The sequence below is a fragment of the Rhinopithecus bieti genome, unplaced genomic scaffold, assembly GCF_001698545.2.
Source record: "Rhinopithecus bieti isolate Rb0 unplaced genomic scaffold, ASM169854v2 scaffold_12478, whole genome shotgun sequence".
NCBI classification, from domain to species: Eukaryota; Metazoa; Chordata; class Mammalia; order Primates; family Cercopithecidae; genus Rhinopithecus; species Rhinopithecus bieti.
This window is the reverse complement of record NW_016807367.1, coordinates 1,609,657-1,619,790: the sequence shown is the minus strand read 5'-3', so window position 1 is coordinate 1,619,790 and position 10,134 is coordinate 1,609,657. Positions and strand designations below refer to the sequence as shown.

Below are 10,134 nucleotides of genomic sequence, written 5' to 3'. Positions count from 1 at the left end.
TAGATAAATTTGGCTTGATTCGGTGTTAAATTCCATTCTCTTTGGTCTAACACTCTAAAAACTATCTTTAGGCCAGGGATGGTGGCTTATGCCTATAATCCCAGCACTTTGGGAGGCCGAGGCCAGTGGATCACCTGAGGTCAGGAGTTTGAAACCAGTCTGGCCAACATGATGAAACCCTGTCTTTACTAAAAATACAAAATTAGCCTGGCATGGTAGCGCATGCCTGTAATCCCACCTACGTAGGAGGCTGAGGCAGGAGAATTGCTTGAACCTGGGAGGTGGAGGTTGCAGTGAGCCGAGATGGTGCCACTGCACTCCAGCCTGGGCAACAAGAACAAAACTCTTATCTCAAAAAAAAAAAAAAAGAAAAAAAAGAAAGAAAAGAAATTATCTTTAAACATTTTACCTGGGCTCATTCTAATGAAAATCAGCAAGATTTGACAATTCTTTTGGTATATAGGCTATCTGCACCCAGATCAGACTGCAATTCTCCCCCAGAGCATGCTGGGATCTGACTCTATTTATGGTTCTGTAAGCAATGACAGATGAAAGATAGGAAAGATTGGTGGTCAAGTCATGCAGGATGGCTCTTCCTCTTCCTAGTCAACATGGGATACCCCATCATTGAAGGAGGCATGACAGCAAGGTCTCAGGTTCTGTTTAATCTTTCTGTATCCCTGGACTAAAGCAATGTGTGCTGTCTTGTTTTACATTCCAGACTGGATAATGTGTACCTCTCAGGCTGTTCTCACAAATGGCCTCTTCTGTCTGTTTTGAGTACATATTATCTGTGCTCTGGGGTACAGAGTACTCTAGGGTTCACCCTTGGTCATTCCTAATTATCTGTAGTATAACCTACAAAGTCAGTGACCAGCCTCACTGGCCCTGTGGCTGAAACAGAGTACCAACAGAGTGAAGTATTAATGGTAGAAGTCAAACCTGGAGACCGGAGTTGCAGGAGGAGGCACTAAGAGGTAAGGGTCAACTTGTACAAGATTAATCCCCTTGCAGGATGCCATTTAGAAAATGAGTTGGCTTCCTGAAAAGTTTTATGGAAATTGGTTATTGTTCAGTGCATAAGGCATTGGCCAATGACAAGTATTGGACCCAAGCTCCCCGATCCTATTTATGACAGGGAATGAATTGGTGCTCCCCTAACTGTGAATGTTAAGGTATTGAGTTAGGCAACCAACTCACCATATCACATAGCTTCCAGGCTTGGACTCCAGACTCTACTCATTTCATAACAAGAGATGAGAGGATAGTGCTGAACTGGAAAAACAGAGCTAGATCCATGTTTCTGCTCTGTCATATTGCTGTTGTGTCCCAGGCTCTGATGATGCCTCGTAGGGGATGGGGATTTGGAGTAGGAGGCTATTGCTTCCTTAATAATGAGCAGCAAAAAGGCCTCATAGCCCAAGGGTTGGGGTCTTTTCCCCACAGGCTGACACAGCCAGAAGTCTCTGTGCTGCCCCAGAATGTATGGACAATGGGACAATCTACATTCCTAAGATTTCTGTTTCTATGAATCTTCTCCTATGATTGCAACTATATGTGTGCTGTGTGGTCATTTTTTCTTGTTTGCTCAACACTCATAAGGCTTCTTGTCTGATTTGTGTATTGCTTGGTTAGAGTTATTTTTCAAGTATTGTTCTCAGATCAAATACAAGGGTAGTACATTCTCTGCATCCCTGCATATAACTTTCTTTCCTGGTTAGCCAATTGTTTTGCTTTGTTTTTATTCTTTGTCTATGTAAAGTAGCATGCCAGCCCTTTCCTCACAGTAATGGGTAGATGTTATTCTACTAATTTCTAGCTTCTGACATTGTAGATTTGAAGTCAAATGAGAGATTGTCTTTCTTCCTTTATAAGTAAATTTTTTTTCTGCCTTAAAGTTTTATGAGTTTTTCATCATTCTTGAAGTTTTAAGTTTACAAGAGCATGCCCAGCAATGTGTGTTTTCTTGTTAAAACCATCTGGAATTCAGTGAGCCCTTACAGTCTGCAGATGCATATCTTTCTTCAGCTCAAGGTAATTTTCTTCTTCTATATTTAATTATTTTCTTTTTTCCATTATTTCATTTTATTCCCCTATGGAATGCCTATTACTTACACGTTGAATCTTCTGGATCTATCCTTCGAATCCTTCATCATTTCCCTAATGATTTTCATCTCTTTGTAATTTTGTTCTTTGCTTCAAGATCTCTTTCACTTGAACTTCAGGCCAGTAACTTGAATTTCAACTTTAAACATCTCTTTGAATTGAGATGCTGAATTCCTAGTTCATTCCATGCTATTCATGAAACTCTTTTAAGAGTTCTCATGATACTTTTAACTCTCTTCCAGTCACTCTCTTTTTAATAAGGGATTCTTCTGAGTATTAATCTCCTTGGCTGCTAGACCTAATATATTTTCCTTCCTCCCAGTGGTCTGCTGACCTTTGAGAGCCACGGTTTCCACAGGAACTATGGATCACATTCTAGCATTGGTGTTCTCTAGTGTTAGTCTTAGGCTCTCATCTGGCTGAGAAAGAAGAAGTTCCTGCAGTAGCTCCCTCCCTCAGGGAGTTGTGCTCATTATTGGCCCCAGTGCTTCACCCCTCCCTATATCCATGTCCTTGTAACTGCAATACCCTCTCATTCTGGATGAGATGATCTGCCTCGGGATTTTGTTCTGGTCTCAGCCATGTGATCTGATATGACCAATGGGATGTTTTTCAAGTAGGGGCTTGAAAAAGCGCTTGCACATTTCCACTCACTGTTTGGTTCCTCTGCCTTCACAATGGGAACATCCTAGGCTAACCTGAGGAAGGATAACATTTGGACCTACCAGAAGTGTGTCATTCAGTTGTCCCTCCAAATTACTTTTCTTTTTTTTTTTTTTAAAAAAAAAAAAACATTTATTACATGACTAATCGTTGACATTCTTAAGATAAGCTGGATGCTGCAACAGCTGCCCTCTTGGGTTTAGGTGTTGTTCCTTCACAGAATCCATGCCTGAATCTGCAGTATACAATTTTTAGGTGCCTCATTTGACCAGTTCCGGTGGTATTTCGTCTTTTAGCCTTGGCACTCCAGTTATACTTTCTCTTGCGCTTGGCAGGGTAGCCACATTTGCCACAGGTCGACTTCCGAAGGTGGTAGGCCTTAGAGTCACAGCGGTGGCACAATGTGTGTGTCTTATTGCGACGCTTTCCAAACGATGACGTTCCCTTCATCATCTCGCTTCTGCAGTTGAGACCAGAGAGACCCCAAATGACTTTCTATCTCATTTCAAGGTGTTCATGGAGTCTGAAAACATAGGCTCATATACATAATACTATCCAGGACATCTTCAATCTGTAAAAAATAAAATCACATAATTATTTACGTTTCCAGGCTTCATGGACAGTCTTGTAGAACAAAAGCCAAAATCCTTATGATCATCTACAAGAGGCTCTACATGATTTCCTACTCTCCCCACCTCTCTGATCCCCTGTTCTCTCTCTTGTTCATGCTGCTCCAGGCACACTAGGCTCCTTTTCATGTGCCTGAAATGCCTTTGCCCTTTACCCAAATATCCCCAGTGAAGTGGTTTGAATATTGGTCTCCCCAAATCTCATGTTGAAATGTAATCCCCAGTGTTGGAGATGGGGCCTGGTGGGAGGTGTTTGGGTCACTGGGGTGATTCCCTCATGGATGGCTTAACATCATCTCCTTGGTGATAAGTGAGTTCTCACTCTGAGTTCATGTGAGGTCTGGTTGTTTGAAAGAGTGTGGCACTTCCCCCCATCTCTCTCTTGCTCTTGCTCTCTCCATGTGACATGCCTTACTCCTGGTCACCTTCTGCCACAATTATAAGCTTCCTGAGGCCTCACTAGAAGCAGACGCCAGAACCATGCTTCTAGTAAAGCCTGCAGAACTGTGAGCCAATTAAACTTCTTTTCTTTATAAATCACCCAGCCTCAGGTATTTCTTTATAGCAGTGGGCTGTTCTTTATAGCAATGGGCTAACACACACACATCCCTCACTTTCCTCATGCCTCCTCAAAGGTCACTTTTCCTCATCACACTACTTACTCCCCTCTAGTACTCTGTATTCTTTTACTCTGTTTTATCTTTTTCCAAAGCACTTATCATAATCTAACATACTTTTTATTTTACTTATCTATTTCATTTATTTTCTCTCTTCTTCACTAGATTGTAAATCCTGTAAAAGCAACGATTTTTGTCTGTTTTGTTTACTGCTGATGCAGGATTTTTCTCAGTCCCTTTGCCAGTCAAGGACCTCTGGCTGGTGATGCCCCTACCTGGGCCTCGCTTGGGGCATGCTACCTGCTGCAGGAGATGGCCTGCTCACTTGGCCTGTCTGGGCCAAGTCATGCTTGCACATCATTTCCCGAGTTCTTTTTTCACATCCAGGAAGAATGAGAATATGTTGACAATTGAAAAGTAAGCAAGGTGGGGAGTTTTCTTGAGTGTTGAAATAGCTTTCAGGGGAGAGGGGATGTGGGGGTGGTCCTCCTACCTTAGGACAGGAAAGTGCCCTGTGTATGGCTGAGTCTGGGGCTTTTATGGGCTCAGAATGGGGAGGGGCAGGCCGTAAGTAGTATTGGAAAAGGCAATATTCGATTAGTTAAAAGGCATTATTCAGAAAGAATCAACTGGGAAAGGGCAGGCAAACAGAAACAGAAGTTCTCTGGGTTGTAGGTTCCATCTGGAACCAGCAGTCTGGTCTTTCAGCCTTCAGGCTCTTTTTGGCTTGAAGGTGGTTTCACTGGGGACCCACCCGTATCTGCCTGGGCATTTGGCTTCCTTCTGTTGCCATCACTGCTATAGCTCTAATACCTATATCATACTTGGTAAATGTTACTGGATTGAATAAAACTGTCAACATATATTTTGTTATAATTATTTGCTTTTAGAGACAAAGTCTCACTGTGTTGCTTAGGCTGGAGTGCAGTGACTATTCACAGGTGTGATAATGGCACACAATAGCTTTGAACACTTGGGCTCAAGCGATCCTTCCTCTTGCCTCAGCCTCCCAAGTAGCTGGGATTATAGGTGTGCATCTGGCTCGCAATCAACGTTTTAAAGCATTATCTTTGGCATAGAGACAAATGCTTATTTTATTTGTTGTGACAGAGCAAGCATTCTGTTCATCTAAAAGTTGTATCATATCATTTAAGTTCAAATGAAGTCTAAGCGTAGCTGGAGAGAGTTGATGGTTTTAAATAAATTGTATTTTAATCTGTTAAGGGCCTATTACATTTCCACTCACAGTGGATTCTTACAGTGGTAGATATGATGTGAATTTTTAATAAATTCAAAATTTTTTTGTAAAATAAAAGATAATAATATCTCAACATAAGCCTTAAAATTCTTAAACATTCTCAACATATTTCTCATTAAATTAAATCATGAGTTGTTCCTAGGCTTTAGTTAAGTAAAATAACCTCCTGATATATTTCAAAGAGCAAATTAATTCAACTCTTTCTTCATGTTACAAATTATTAAATATACGTACACATTTGTTCCCACTGGTCATGAGAAATACTTAGAGAATATTGATAAAATACACAAAATCTCCTTTTCCATTTAATGCTGCATGTCATTAAGTATTCTTTATAAATATGGTTGTAATTGTAACAAACAAATCCATATTGCTTTTCTACAATTTAGTTTTATAGTCTCCTGTCATAAGATTTGTAGACTATTGTCTATTTTCTCTTTTTTTTTTTTTTGAAGCAGAGACTTGCTCTGTCACCCAGGTTGAAGTGCAGTGGCACGATCTCAGCTCACTGCAACCTCCGCCTTCTGGGTTTAAGCAATTCTCTGCTTCAGTCTCCTGAGTAGCTGGGATTACAGGCGCCTGCCACCACACCCGGCTAATTTTTTTTTGTATTTTAAGTAGAGATGGGGTTTCACCATCTTGGACAGGCTGGTCTTGAATTCCCAACTTTGTGATCCACCCACGTCAACCTCCCAAAGTGCTGGGATTACAGGCGTGAGCCACTACACCCGGCCTGCTTTTCTCTGTTACAAGTAAGACTTTGATGATCATCCTAGGACATAATTCTTTGAATGTTATCTCTGTTATATATATATTTTGGCCAGAGTCCTAGGTATAGAATTAATTAATCAAATGATATAAGCATTTAAAATTTTCTTGCTCCGCAATTGTCACATTTTACAGAAAAGTTGCATCACTTTTTACTTCTATTAGCAATATATTGGTGCATCTCATCCCTCTCATATCAGCATTGAATTTTTTTATTGTGGTGAAGTATACCATAAACATATGGTAGCATAATGTTTACCATTTTAGCCATTTTTAAGTGTACAGTTCTGTGACATTAAGTATATTCACATTGTTGTGAAACCACCATCACCATCCATCTCCAGAACTTTTTCCTCTTCCTAAATTGAAACTCCATCCACATGAAACACTAACTTTCCCTTCTCCCCACAGCCACAGGCAACCCCCTTCTACTTTCTGTTTGTATGAATTTAACTACTCTAGGTACCTCATATGGGTGGAATCATATCTCTCATTGTGACTGGTTTATTTAATTAACTGCCTTCAAGGTTCATCCATGTTGTGGCATGTGTCAGAATTTCCTTCCTTTTTAGGGTTGAATAACATTTCATTGTATGTATATAGCACATTTTGTTTTTCCATTCATCTTTCAATGGAGACTGGGGTTGCTTTCACCTTTTGGCTATTCAGCATCAAATTTTAAAAAGACTCTTCCCTAGTTTTAATTGTATTTATTTGATTTATTGTAATACTGAACACATACACACACACACAAACACACACATTTTTCCCCCCGAGTAGCTATTTGTATTTTAATATTGATTATGCTAAATGTGTCATTGACTTTAGTAGATATTGACTGTAAGCAACATAGGAGAGTATTAAGCTAAGAACATATCATTTATGTTTATATCCAGGGAGAAAAGTTTTAATATCTTGTCATGTATCCATTTTTTGTTTTGTTTTGTTTTTGCAATTAGCTACAGTTGCCTTTAGGTGGCATTAGATACTTAAGCATGTGTTACAGAGATTTTTGGTTCTTGGATGTGTATATGTATATTTTGACAGCTTGATGGACTTAAAAGCTGATCCAAATGTTATTTGAGGTCTAGAATGACATATAAATTAATATAGAAGCTAGGCATCCTGAGACCTCTTTCATTATGCAACTTCATGCTGACTAAATGATGTCTTCCTTTTGGTTCGACAACAAATATTCTCCAGTTCTTTGCCTTGGATTAGATAATTTTAGAACAACAATCTTAAAAATGTTTTGAAGTTCAACGTGAGGTTCTAAGCAAAATGGAAACTATTCTTTGGCCCAAATTTTGTAAAAATTTGGATTGAAAGGGAGTTCTTTCATGTATGTAAGAAATCTCTTATACCCATTTTTCTGAATCAACACTTCAGACATCAGAATTTACTGTGGTTGGCATAATGGAAGCAAGCCAAATATTTAGCAATAAAAGGTGTGGAGAAATTGCCATCTGTATGGATTCTGGTATTTGGAATCATACATATTATCATTCATATTATCATTTTTTGCTACTTCATTCAGAATTCATGTTTCTGAAAGACACTATTAAAAAATTCTCAAGGCACTTTTGTTCCTTTAAAAGATGTCTTCCTTTCAGGAAAAGAGAGCAGATTTTAGCACATTTTACTTGGTTGTCATGGGTTTGAATGGGGCTTGCGGGGGTCAAGGGATTTGCCTGGGGTCTCAGGTTGGTGGCTTCGTGGCTAGCCTCCTCTACACTGTGTTGGAATTGGCTGGCTCCAAGATCCTTGTTCTGTCTTCCCACTAGACCACATTGTCTTCCAAATGAAACCACAGTAGTGCTGAAAGCAGGAAGGAAACTCTTCAACTCACTTTTTTTTTTATTCTTTTTTTTTAGACAGTGTCTCACTCTGTCACCCAGGCTGGAGTGCAGTGGCGTGATCTCAGCTCACTGCAAGCTTCGCCTCCTGGGTTCACGCCATTCTCCTGCCTCAGCCTCCCGAGTAGCTGGGACTACAGGTGCCTGCCACCACGCCTGGCAAATTTTTAAATATTTTTTAGTAGAGACGGGGTTTCACCGTGTTAGCCAGGATGGTCTCGATCTCCTGACCTCGTGATCCACCCGCCTCGGCCTCCCAAAGTGCTGGGAATACAGGCGTGAGCCACCGCGCCCGGCCTCAACTCACTTTTTAAATAAAGATTTCTTTTCAGGAAAGGACAGGGAACAGTAAGAATAGCCTTTTTCACAGGTGAGTGACTTGAGCCATCTCTACCTTTTGAATGTTAGCTTTTTCTTTAATGAATTACTCCTGAAAATACTCGTTTGTAAAGATCAATGAAATATTTCCTATATATGTCAGTGATAGTTTTCTTTTCTTTTTTTTTTTCTTTTTTTTTGTTTTGAGACGGAGTCTCGCTCTGTGGCCCAGGCTGGAGTGCAGTGGCGGGATCTCAGCTCACTGCAAGCTCCGCCTCCCGGGTTTACGCCATTCTCCTGCCTCAGCCTCCCGAGTAGCTGGGACTACAGGCGCCCGCCATCTCGCCCGGCTAGTTTTTTTTGTATTTTTTAGTAGAGACGGGGTTTCACTGTGTAGACCAGGATGGTCTCGATCTCCTGACCTCGTGATCCACCCGTCTCGGCCTTCCAAAGTGCTGGGATTACAGGCTTGAGCCACCGCGCCCGGCCAAGTTTTTCTTTTCAAGAAAAACGTGTTTTCATCATATCTAGGGTGGAGAGCTAACAAACTTTGAAAACCCATTATGTGGCAAGTGCCTTACACTTGTTATCTCAAATAATATTCACAGTGACCCACAGTAACATTGCAAATAAAACGACTAATTCCATTTCATTGGAACAGAACTAGAAGTTCAGAGAGATTTTTCTTCAAAAGAAAACTTGTTCAAATTCCCACAACTAGTAAATGAGAGAATCAAGATCATGGTCCATTCCTATTGAATACATGTGGAAATAGGAAGAATTTATTTAAGTTTGAGACGTATTTCATTGTCTATCCCAAATTAACATCTTTTGAATCCTTATAAAATTTCATACCTTTTCTTTTCTTAATAGTCTCAGATTACAATTAATGAATTTTAGATGTAATTCACAATTTTTTTTCTTTTCTATAGTTATATCTTCATTATAATCAGCAGCATCTTATAATTTTTCACTGAATTTGTAATTAGTCTGTGTAGGGGTTCAAGGGATATGGGGCTGATCAAGGAAAAGGATGTCTGCAAGAGAGGCAGTGACAAGTTTGTTGGTGCTTGGCCAGGGTTGTATGAGAGGAGAAGTCCCTCATAGCCTTACTGGTGAGGGAGGAGGACAACAGAGAGAGGGATTGGAGAGGAAGCTTACATAGAGTCTCTGGGTCAGAGAGCCCTGACATGCAGCTTTGGCTTGAGGCCTTATAACTGCACAGCCCTGTCTTATGAATAAGTAACAGCTGTTGGGTGAGGTTTTGCGGGGTATGTAAAGCAGACAGGCTCTTAAGCGGCTAACATTTTCTTGGTCAGGCTATTTTTAAAATAAGTGGATGTGTAAAAATTTAAGTTTGGTGTCAGTGGGCTTCTGAGCTAATGGGTCTCAGCCTGCAGTGGAGAAACAACCAACTTTGGGGATAATGTACAGAGGCTATCTTTGGCTGATTTATGTAACAGCCTATCCCAAGGCACCAGAAGTATTTAATTGTTCTGGGAACAGAGAATAGCTTTTGATCATAGAAATTATGTGATTCAACTAAACTAATAGTTTATTAGTTCAATGATATTACTCTCTGTGGTTTTATTTACTTATACTTGTATACAGAACAAATACTATAAAGGAAAGTAAGTACCCCTATCTTCAAATATAATTTTATTCCAGTTTCTAGTATATATGCTGCCGAAATGAGCACAATTTTATTCCAAAGAATTGAATAACATATTCAAATATTTCTGCCTCCAGCTAGAACCACCTAAGGATTCATATTTGATAGCAGTAACATGTTTAATTACTTTTTATCCATATATGTTTGAATTACATAAATATTGATGAAAAGTATAATAAAACCTTAAACTCCTTTTCCATTTTGTGTATATATATATATATATATATATATATATAGTTTGTCTTTG

General features: G+C 39.7%; 1 pseudogene; it reads right to left on the bottom strand.

The window, feature by feature from the left end:
* Positions 1 to 2,928: 2,928 nt before the first annotated feature.
* LOC108535474 (60S ribosomal protein L37 pseudogene) lies at positions 2,929 to 3,222 on the bottom strand (annotated as a pseudogene).
* Between the last annotated feature and the right edge of the window lie 6,912 nt (positions 3,223 to 10,134).